This window comes from Hippocampus guttulatus, chromosome 4 (assembly GCF_054856545.1).
Source record: "Hippocampus guttulatus isolate MCC_2025c chromosome 4, RoL_Hgut_1.0, whole genome shotgun sequence".
Taxonomy (NCBI): Eukaryota; Metazoa; Chordata; class Actinopteri; order Syngnathiformes; family Syngnathidae; genus Hippocampus; species Hippocampus guttulatus.
This window is the reverse complement of record NC_141264.1, coordinates 27,220,577-27,232,500: the sequence shown is the minus strand read 5'-3', so window position 1 is coordinate 27,232,500 and position 11,924 is coordinate 27,220,577. Positions and strand designations below refer to the sequence as shown.

The following is an 11,924-nucleotide window of genomic DNA, read 5'->3' as shown; positions in this document are numbered from 1 at the left end:
CCCCTAACCCCAACCCCTAAACCCTAGACCCTAACCCTAACCCCACCCCTAACCCTGACCCAAACCCCTACCCCTTAACCCCAACCCCAACTAACCCTAACCCCAACCCCTAACCTCAACCCAAACCCTAACCCCAATCCCAACCCCCTAACCCTCTAACCCCCTAACCCTCAACCCCAACCCCCTAACCCCTAACCCCCAACCCTAACCCTACCCCAACCCTCACCCAAACCCTAGCCCTACCCCAAACCCTAACCCCTAACCCAACCCTAACCCCAACCCAAACACTAACCCCTAAAATCCCCGAAATACAACACTAACTCTAACCTTAACCCGACCCCAAACCCAAACTCAACCCCTACCCAAACCCCCTAACCCTAACCCCCCAACCCAAACCTCCTAACCCCAACCCTAACACCCCAACCCAAACCCCCTAACCCCAACCCTAACACCCAAACCCAACCCCCTACCCAACCCCTAACCCTACCCCTAACCCAAACCCTATAACCCTAACCCCAACCCTACCCTAACCCCCTAACCCCAACCCTACCCCAAACCCTAACCCCAACCCTAACCCCCCCTAACCCCTAACCCAAACCCTAACCCCCTAAAACCCTAATCCTAACCCTAAAACCTAACCCTAACCCCCTAACCCAACCCTAACCCCCTAACCCTAACCCCAAATTCTAAAGCCTAATCCTAACCTTAGAAACTACCCCTAACCCCAATACTATAATGTGACACTAAACACTCACCTTAACCAGTCCAGTCCAGGCCCGTCCCATCCATTCCATTCGTCCCACAAACCAATGTCCAAGGCAGCACTGCAAACCCTGGACAGTCCAACCGGTGGCCAGAGCATCTGTACAGGCATAACAAAGTCCCGCTACAGGGTGACATCTATAGACAGCAGGCGGTTTTAAATCGCCTTCAAAAAGGCACCCCCTTCAGGAATGTACTCCAACAGTGGAGGAGCCATTGACCCACCTTCCCGGAATCGGGTGGGGGGGGGGGGGGGGCGCTGGTAGGGGGGGACGCCGGCCTTGAGGCCGCCAAGCCGCCCGAAGTCGCAGGGAAGCTGTCCGGTACGCTGCCAGACTCCCAGCCAACTTCAATATTCGGTAGGGCGTATGCATCTCTAATGGTCCTCATATTTAGCTTGCGATAGTCTATGCATAGGCGAATTGAGCCATTCTTTTTCTTAACTAAGACAATGGGTGAAGCGAAAGGGCTTTGAGACTCACGAATTATTCCAGCATCGAGTAACTGTCTGAGATGCTGCTTCACTGCTTCTCTGTCACTTGGGTGGATAGGTCTTGGTCTTTCTTTAAAAGGTGTCTCATCATGTAACCGGATCTGACGTTTTACAGCAGTGGTGTGGCCATACGACATTTCATCAAGGGCAAAAACTTCAGAAATAGATTGTAGCTTTTTCTGGATGCACTCTTTCCATTCACATGGGATGGGAGACTCATCAAGACTGAGTGGGGGTCTATTGGTTTCCTGTTCCGGTTGACTTGGGGAAAACTGAGCTTGCACAGATTCTAAAGGGGAAACCAGCTGGGCTGCACAAGCTTGAGCCACGACACTAGTTGGCCGCAATGTCACACTATGTTCGCTCACATTATGCACTATGACCGGTACTTTGGTACTGGCCCTAAAGGGGATGTCCACTAAAGTCGATTCGATTAGCAGTCCTCCTGGTAATCTGTACTGGTCATGCTGTTCAAGCACAAATCTTGTGTTCTGGTTCTTCCGTCCTAATCTCACAATCCCCATAAGGCACAATTTTTGGTTTGCAAGGACTGTGATTGGCTTCTTACTATGCAGCATGACAGGGTAGGAATGAGTATCACTTCTCTGTGCCTGGGCAACATGTTGGAGGATCATTGCAAACTGTTTAGAAGGTAAGATCTGAATAAACTTGGGCCCATTTTGCTCCACTAATTGCTCATGGAGTCGCAAAAGCACGTTTGTCCCAATCAGTAGTGGGATTCTACTGTTGAAGTGGCATTCAGGAACCACAAGTGCGAGTACGACCAATTGCTGCTCTTTTCCCGCCATGTGCTGTGGAAACGAAATGTTCGTTTGAATGTAGCCTAAGTATGGGACATTTTGTCCTCCAGCTCCTTCAATCTCAAGAATAGTGTGGATGGGTTGGATGAGAAGATGGGAAAGGTGCTCTTTGTGAAAAGTTTCAGAAATTGTCGTCACTTGTGAACCGGAATCTATTATGGATTCGCATGGCGTACCTTCAACAAGTACAGAGGCTGCACAGCGTGGGCCTATAAGACCTTGGGGTAATATCAATTGAGGGTTAAAAATGTCAACAGGTTGGGTTTGGCATTCAATGCCCAGGGATTTGGGACTCAGAGAATCAAGGGTTTCAACTCCTGAACGTCCCACCGCAGGAGCTGTCACTAGTTTAAAGCAAAAGGAGCTGTCGTTTGTCTTGCAGCAAAGTCTGCTTGTTTCTTCTTTAACTCTGCATTCCTTTCCTTGACAAGCGTGGGATTTGGCTCATTCGTGCAATGGACTGCTATATGATTTCCTTCCCCACACTTGAAACAAAACCATGCACGAGGCATTCCAGGGATTCTTGTAGAGGCCTGTGTTTGTCTCATATTTACAGCCGAGAACTCCTTCGGATTGGGGGGTTCGGATTTGCATGTAACCTTCTGGTTCTGGACAAGTATTTGAACTTGTCTGGTCAATTCAGCAATTTGGTTTTCAAGTTTAGCAGTTTCATTTGGGGGTTGCTCAATGGGTTGTGGGGATACAGCGGTGTTTGTCAGTAGGGTGGTGTCTCTCTCTTTTTTGCTCAACTTTTTGACTTGTCTCATGAGTTCATTGATTTTCAAATCAAGTTTCACAGTTTCGTTATCTGATGAAGTGGAGCCTACAAGCTTGGTCAAAGACTGGAATGCCAAATGCAGAGTGGGCATGTGCAGCAGCCTTTGTTGTACCCAAATGTTTCTTCATACGATCAAACTTGGCTGACCGTCGGTCTTCTGTCCTCAACATGAGAAGGAGGTCAGGGAATGAGGGAGGAGAACCCTTTTTCCCTTCAAGTTGGAGACCTATTATCAAACTCTGGTCCCAGCAACCCCGAATAAATTGTTTAAGGAGCAGCCCATCTGCATTCGTAGCAGCTGCTCCCCCTCTAAAAATTACTCTGGTGAGAAGACTGTGGAGGCGGCTCAAGAAAGCAGAGGATTTTTCTCCGCTGTTTTGGTTCGAGCAAAGAAAGGAAGTGAAGAGTTCTTCTCCATCCTCGACAACACCGAAAGCAGATTCAAGCTGATCGACATAAGTGTTTGGTGACGCAGTGACACCAAGGGGCTTTACAATTTCAGAAGCAGGGCTGAGCAAGCTCTCAAGGATCCTCCTCACCTTGTGTGCATCAGTCAAAGAAGAGTCACTGAGTAAGAGATCGACTTGGCTGCGCCATGTCTCATAATCCACTTCACCGTTGGGCCTAGGACTTCGACCTGAGAAAGTGCGTATTCTCATGTGTGATGTGTGAGTTGGCTCACTACGTACAATGTGCTCAACTACTACCTTCTGAACATGAGGAGGGTTGTAAAGGCTCTCATCTATGCGGACATTCCTAGGGCTAAAAGCGCTACTGGGTTCCATTGGTTCACTTCGATCGGAATAGTGAGTGGCAGTGTCAACATTCTGGTCGTCATTCGATTGTGTTGCAATCTTTGGTGTGGGGTCTGTCTGTGATTCACTTTGAAGAAAGCTAAGGAAGCCAACCTTCCCACTACTCCCCATAGACTCAAGTTCCCTAAGGTATCGACGGGCCACTTCTTTGCCCATCTCGCCTTGAGTGATGTCTCTAACAGTTTTAGAAGTCCAAACTGAACTTGGATCGACAGGGCTTACAAGTCCCCCTAAAGTCAATGGATCAATTTTCAGAATAGCCTGTTCTGATTCATAGACAACAAGAGTTCTGCCTTTAGGCTGATGTAACTCATCAGGAACTCGAATGACCTGAGCTATTTTGCCATTTATCACAAACACATCAGAAATGTTATCATCGGTGCAAATTTGTTCAACCCCTGTAACAAACAAGGTTTTCTGACCATCAATTCCAAATCGTTCACAAAGATCCATTTATTTTTCTTTGCAAAGAAAATCAAATAGACTAACCTGTCACCTGTGTCTTAGGGGTTGCGTTGGAGGTAACTAAGCTGCTATGCCAATCTCCTGGCTAGCTCGCCAAATTGTGTAGCCACCCTAGGTGCAGCTTCTAGTGGCACCCTTCTATTAAGTTGTCAGTCAAGGGAAAGTGTGTCAATCTATCAAATCTATTTGAGTTAGGGTGCACTACTTAAGGTCACAGCGAGATTGGCAACAGCAGACTCTAGTTAGAGTCAAGGGGAAACCTCCAACAGGAAGAAGACACACTGACTGAGGTTTTATAAAAAAATATATTGAGTGAATATTTACAATAGGAGTAGATGGGAAACTGAACCAGAATGCATAAAGATGAACAAGGAAAAAAAACATACAGTAAGTTAAATTGTTATCAGTTCTTATCAATTGTTTTTTTGGTATCAGATCTGACCCATAAAAAAAACGACTGAGATCTCAGATTCAACAAAAAAAAGAGGGAAATCCTTTCAACTGTCCTACCACCCTCCAGCGGACGGGTGGCTTTGAAGTCCAAGATGTCCTTCACCAACGTCCCACGTGGCATCCAATCTCCAGACTACGTAGTCCAATCTTCTGATGGTCTGAGTCCCAAAAAAAAAACAGCCTGCACAAAGTGCGCAAGGCATTCACTAAACGTGGCAATAATCGGCTAGGGAAAATAACGATTTTCTAACATTGGCTCGAACGAAGGCCACAGCGCTATTCGCCGTGAGCACGTTAGCTTAGCTCGATGCTAATACACTTGCTATGGAGCGCACGTGTCGGTACAATGGTTTATCCCTTTTTCTTTCTTTTATAACGGCACATTATATCTTATATCAACAGAACAACAATCTCCATTTTCACCAACTTCATTCCTGACTGTTTTTTTATGTTACAAATCGAATGCTAGAAATGCTAATCGGACATATTCAACAAAAAACACTCACCAGGAACGTTATCTCTTCTAAACCCTTCTCTTGCCTTGAGAAGAAAAAAAAAGAAAGATTGCCAGAGGATTTAACTTTACTATCTTGTACAGGTAGAGGTTCAAGGACTAGTTTTCATTTATCGTTCTTTCGTTTCGACCCGCCTGGGAAAAGTGCGAGAATGTTCTGTCTCTCTCGCTAATGGGTCCTCGCTCCGAGCGCTGCGGTGCGTTCAATGTCCCTCGGAAACAGCAGTATCACAAACAAATATCACCCTCCAGAACTAACAATAAAATAACAGTCTTATCGAGGCTGGGTTACAGGTACATCATTTATTCGGTCTTTTTTTTCTCTCTTGTCATCAATCAGCTCAGATTGATTTCAGTTTGCTTTCATAAATGTGTTTAAAAGTGGTACCGTGATTGTACTGGAAATTCAGATTGGAGGGCTATATATTTTACATAAATGCTCCCACAATGCTTTGCGGCACTAAGAATCACGTTTAAATGCGTTTTGTGACAACTATTTTCTTATTTGTTTTGGATACATTATTTATTCAGTCCATTTTTCCTTTTCATAATCAGCTAAAATAGATTTCAGTTGGGTTTTTCTTTTAGTAATAGCTCCCACCATGCTTTGTGGCACTAAAAATCGTGTTTAAATGCATGTTTTGTGACACTTATTTTCTTATTTGTTTTGGATACATCATTTATTCAGTCGTTTTTTCTCTCTTTTCATCATCAGCTCAGATTGATTTCAGTTTGCTTCATAAATGTGTTTAAAAGTAGCACCTTGAGTTTACTGGACAGTCGGATTAAAGGGCTATTTATTTTACGTAAATGGTCCCACAATGCTTTGCGGCACTCAGAATCGCGTTTAAATGCGTTTTGTGACAACTATTTTCTTTGTGACAATTATTTTCTTATTTGTTTTGGATACATCATTTATTCAGTCGTTTTTTCTCTCTTTTCATCATCAGCTCAGATTGATTACAGTTTGCTTTCAAAAGTTTTTTAACTCGCGAATGTACAATACAAGCATCCCTTTCGCAGTCAACGCTGACGTGTTTATCATCAATTCAAGCTGAGCTGTATTTTGTTCAATTCTAGTCCAGTTAATTTTATTCACGTCCCTTCTTATATTGATCATCGGCAATGCCTTCATTGTAATCACTATTTTTGGATCAATTCACCCACTATCAAGTTTCAGCTGCAACACACAAGCATTGATGGTGTTTGTGTTGGTTTGGTTCAACTTACCAAAGAGCTTAAAGTTGAAAGCTGCTCGAGACGCCGAAATGCAGCGAAATCCACAGCGTGAGCAAGTTTCCGCGCGCCAGCATTTTCACTCCTCAAGTGTCGAAATCAAACACAGATTACTGTAGTGACACCAAAGCGCCCAAGAGAGCAACCCCAATTTGAGTCACTCCAGCTTGAAAGAAAACATGTCATAAAGGTCACCTATTTGCTGGTCATAAAGAAGTCTTAAGATTCAAGGAATGAGCATGACCCAAATCAATCCGTATTAAAAAAATAAAAACCAAGCAAATCCTGTCCAATCTAGTCACAATGTTTTCGCAGATTAGCCACAGCACTTTGGTTCCAGGAGCTGCGGTAACAAATTTAAAATGCCCCCAAAGTTGTCCACTTAAGCCCGACTGGAGTCAATCAACTTGATTCCCTTCCCCCGCGGCTGGCTAATCAAGACAAATCATACCGGCTGTGTCCCCTCAGACAGAATCTTCTCCACAACGGGGCAAATATTAACAGAGAGGAGAAACGGGATCAACCCCTCAAAGCCGAGGCACTTGGTTTAGATTTCAGTTGGGTTTTTTTTTAGCAAGAGCTCCCACCATGCTTTGTGGCACTAAAAATCGTGTTTAAATGCATGTTTTGTGACATTACCTTCTTATTTGTTTTGGATACATTATATATTCAGTCGTTTTATCTCCCCTTTCATAATCAGCTCAGATTGATTTCAGTTTGCTTTCATAAATGTGGTTTTTAATGTGCTACCGCGATGGAACTGGAAGTTCAGACGGGATGGGTGCGATGGTGCGACGTGTCCACCGGAGGGAGCCACATTCTGGCCTTGGAAGCTCCCGTCTTGTGAGTTTTCAGAGTTGATAGTTTATTGCTAAGAATGAAGCAATCTAACACCTAAATCATCCAGCAGCTCTAGTGACATGACAGGACAGACTTTCTTTTCTCACGTCATCACTTTTTCATGCCGGTAAAAGTCAAGTCAACTTTATTGTCAAATATGCTCTGTGTGCAACATACAGCACAGATGAAATGTCTCTCCTCTCAACCACGGTGCAACCGCAGGAGAGAGAGACAGAGAGAGAGCTTTGAAGAACCGAGTGGAGAAGGCTTCCATGTTGAACAGCAGTTGAACAAGGCTCCGTCGGTCCTAAGGGATGGGGGAGCGCCATTTGGGAGCGCGGGGACAATGGTTTACGTCGATCAAAAGGGAGTCGGGTTCACGATGCGCTCCATCGTAAAAAGCGACTCGGTTAACGTTCCAAAACACAGTTTGTTCACGGTGACATCGCTCACCGTTTCCCACTAAGCCAATTGGCACGATTGAAATGCAGGATTTCAACAAGTTCATCTCGACAAGTGACAAAAACGCAGCGCATGTTCTGCTACTTCACTGCTCGCCAGTCAACGGGAATGAACGACTCGGTCTAGAAAGGACAAATGACACGCGGAAATATCAACGCGGTCACGGCGCGAAGGAGCTCCGTTTGGGCCACCCGGAACAAGACGCTTGCGTTTCCTTCCTCACGCGAGTGCCGAAACAAGACGGACGTTTCAAAATTCAGCGATTGCGCATTCCACGTGTCACTGACCAATGGAGCGGCTTCATTTTTTTGACCTCATCGGCACAAATATTTGCGTCGTACTCCCGATATTCCAAATGACTAATAATGAAAACATCGAATTTCCCTTCGACGACGACAATCGAGCCGTAAGTGTCACGAGTCATTTGACCCCGGTCAAGCGGAGAAGACGACGACGTTCATTCGCGCGGCCCGCCCCGGCGCCCGAGACCCGCTCTGTCCGCATCGTGGACTGCTCTTCTCGCTGGGGCTTCGCTGACTTTGCGGGGAGCAAGTGAAGACGCGGAGCAATATCGGCCCCGCCTCCTCGGACGGAGAGGGAGCGCTGGTGCTGCCGTCCGGGTCGGATGGGTTCGGCTGCGGGAGGGTCGGGCGGACAAGAAATGCGCCTATTAGACGACGGCGAAGCAGAATTAGCGGAGGTATTTTGGAAACGTGCCAATTGGAGCAGAGTGGAGCCTCCTGGCCGGATTCTCCAAGCGGACCGCCTCTTTGATGCGCTCCACTTCCTGTTGGTAACGCTCGCGGTCTCTGGCCGCCGCTCCCTTGGCGCCCCTTGGAGCGCCCTCCAGGGATTTCACTCTCTCGGCCGTCGCCCGAAAACGTTTTTCCAGCTTGGGCGGCTCACACCGAAGGTCGGCGTCGTCTCCCACCAGCTACGAGGGCTCAGAATTGTCCATTTGAATAATACCTCAGATACGATCGCGATTTTCCTCGCGCTTTACGCAAAACAACACAACAGCCTGCCGTAGGACAGAGGAAACACGACAAACTTGAAAACGTCTCCGCTTCGATGGCTTCAAGCTACGAATGTTCAATGAAGTCCAACAACTCTGACTTACCGTGGCCAAAAATAGTCATCGAAAACAGCGCGTGCCCGCTGAAGTCAAATAAATGCGGACCGGGAGAAAATTGGGGATGATCTCATTTTGAGAGGAAAAACAAAAACGAAAAACAAAGAAAAATGATTTTTAAGTAACAAAGTCCGAGAGTGAATAAGACAAGCGGGCAGTTTGTAATCCCGAAGGGTCGAACCTTCGCGCCCAGCAAAAGTCGAGCGCACAACACAGTCCCGACTGTCCGCGTGGCTGGAGTTTTCCTTCTTTTGATATTTGATACGTGCCGTGCAATCAAACACGGCGGAACGCCCATCGAGGCACAGCGCGGTCCCCGACGCGCACCCGCACGCTAAACTAGACTTGCCGGGTCACAATCATGAAGCCGCGGCCCTTTTGACACCGCGTTGGCGAGTACGCCGGGGGTGCGCCGGCTCCGTCCGCCGGAATGCCCCGCGGTCCCAAAACCGGGAAACTAGACTCGGCCTTGCGCAAAAATGAAGATGGAGCCCTTTTTGCGCAGCCCCCAAAGTGTTTTACCCGTTTATGGACTTTACTCGGCCGCTCCAAAGTGTTTTCCAGAAAGACGATCCTTTGCCTCCGAGCGAGACCGCCTCCGCCCTCGTCGCCGTCGCCGTCCGGACGCCGTTGCGTCGCGCGCACGACAGCGACGGTTATCGCACTCGGGAGAACAAGCGGGCCGGCCGACGCAAAACCGCGGCGAGACCGGCCGTAAAGACGGCCGCGAGGATGGGAAGCGCACGCGCGGACGTGACTCACGCCGACGCGATGGCCGACGTCCCGGATGAAGACTTTTCTCAGCTCGGAGAGCGTCTCCAATTCTTCAAGGGGAAAGTCGGACGCGTGCCCCGTCGAGAGAGAGGCGAGCCGGTCCGCATACCACGGTCTCTTCTAGACCCTGCGGCTCCTCCTTGTCTCGCCGTCTCTTCTCCTCTAGGGACCCGAAAGCCAGAGAAGGTCACGCCGAGACGAGTCGATGGGAATGACCGAGGCCCGAAAAACCTACACGAGTTTCTGAAGTTTCTGCTCTTTGCAGCGCTCCTCGCGCGTCAACCCATCCACCTCGGCTTGAAGCTTCCGCAGGTCCAGCTGAAGCGCCTCGTTGAAGCTGAAAGGAAAGGAAAGGAAAGGAAAGGAAAGGGGTTCGGATGGATTCTTTGGGCTTTTGCGGTCACGGAACCCGAGTTGGTCGTCGATTCTTCGCCCGTGCTCAATCTCGTCTCGGAGGCGCGACAACTGTTTTTGGCGGACGTCTCGATGGTTCTCCATCTGTTCCTCCAGCGTTCTCTGCGAACCACACGCGACTTTCTTCTTTCGAGCAAACGCGGCCAAAGCGTGACGACGCTGCGATATTTTGCGGCTTGGCGACCTCTGACGAAGACCAATTTTTGCTTTCCTTTTTGACCGGCATATCATCTACGTTGCCGTGCTTAAACCTTTCAAGGAACGGATTGAACCGACTACGTAAACGGTACTCAGTCATTCTTTAGCCTTGGTGGAGAACCACAAAAAAAAAAAAAAGATCAGAGAGGAGTCGACGTCGATAAAAAGTCCACGTGTGAACCCGCGTGAGCTACTGCTCCGCTAACAGAGTCAACGTTTTCACGACGCCCAAGAGTCTTAGAGCCACTTTGACGTGCCTTTTTTGGACGCGATTCATCCCATCGTCAACGTCTTGCAAATAGTCACACCTTTGCAGGCAATTTGCTCTCATTCCAAACATTGACACTTTTCCCACAATTCCGCCCCCCGCTTGAAAAAAAAAATCGAGACGGAGAGCTCGAACGGCACGTTCGCCAAAACATTTGAATTTCAAAACGTTCACTTCATTCAATTCAACACGACGTTCAATCGGAGATACGCTTCACCCACCTTTCAACGTCGGTCTGTATTTGACACCCCCTCGGTTTAGAACAACACGTTGGGCAGTCGGTTGCCCGCCTCTATTGAAAATGTTGGGCCGCCTCCGTTTCCGACACTATTGCCGAGGTGAGACGAGGCCTCTCTGGCCCACCTCGTTCGACAGCCGGCGACCGCAGTCCCGATGGCGCTCGGAGCTTTCGACTTGCTTCCGCTTGGCCTCCCCCATCGAGAGGACACGCGTCACGGGACGCAATCGCCCCACTTTGTGTGCGCGAGCAGAGACGTCAACATCCATCGCGGTGACTCGAGTCTTCATCCATTAGTCGATCGTACGGCGAGTTAGCCGGACAAATACAAGTCATTGCTCTTCACGATCCTATTTGGTTGGCCTTTTAGCATGACTGGCGAGCGTCGCGATATCAAGAAGAACAAAGCAACGCGGTGGCCATTTTTTTCTCTTTCTGTGGGTTACCTGCAAAGGTTGAATGAAGGCAAATGAACTCCCTCCGTACGTTCAATTCGTTGTTCTTCTCTCCCGAGAAGGTTGAAAAAGGAAAAAATAAGGTTCGACCGTTTGCCTGTTGGTTGCCGTGGCGAGACGTGACCCGGACGGAACGAACGCACGCAAACTCAACTCGCGCGCGTCCACAGCTCGGCCACTGAAGGCGGGGTCGCGATCAATCACCCCCGCGGCTGTGTTGTCGCCATGGCAACGTAAGCCAATGGGCGCGCGCGCGCGCCTCCATCTTTGTTCGCCCGGACAGGAAAACAAAACCGCCGCGTCCTAATTCATCGCTCGCCAACCAACGCATCCCCACACAAGCACACAAACGTCGCGGCGGCGGCGGCCTCGTCGCGTTCGCGTTTGGAGGCTCGCGTTGCGTCCGCGCCGCGCGACGCGGCCGCTGGCGTTCGCTTCCACTCACCGCCAGCAGCACCGTGTCGCCGCCGTTCAATTTGGGCAGCGACTTATCCCCGCGGCTCCTCTCTGCTTTCGTTCGGCGGCCGGAAGCGACGCGTCACCTTCGCGCCGCACAAGCCGCCCTCGGCCGCGCCCGACATGGTCGCGCTTCGTTCGGCGGGAGCGGAGCGAGGAATTGTGGGACACCGAGTCCTCCGCCGACCGACGCTCTTCGATCGGTCGCAAAACCGAGGGCGGGTCATTCGCGACCGAGGAGATTGGAAGCATGGCGGCACGGCGCCAAACCAAGAGTGCATGCCGGCGTTCATGACTTACAACGCAGGGTCGCCAGAACGCTTTGAACGTCATGTTCTTTTACTGACTAA

The 11,924-nt window shown here is 49.0% G+C and overlaps 1 long non-coding RNA gene across 1 annotated transcript; it reads right to left on the bottom strand.

The window, feature by feature from the left end:
- Positions 1-7,271: 7,271 nt before the first annotated feature.
- LOC147207079 (uncharacterized) lies at positions 7,272-11,807 on the bottom strand. The gene is made up of 3 exons (XR_015100593.1): positions 11,564-11,807; positions 9,781-9,882; positions 7,272-9,707 (listed from the first exon to the last, which is right to left on the bottom strand). It is a non-coding gene; the product is annotated as an uncharacterized LOC147207079 (long non-coding RNA).
- Positions 11,808-11,924: the final 117 nt, after the last annotated feature.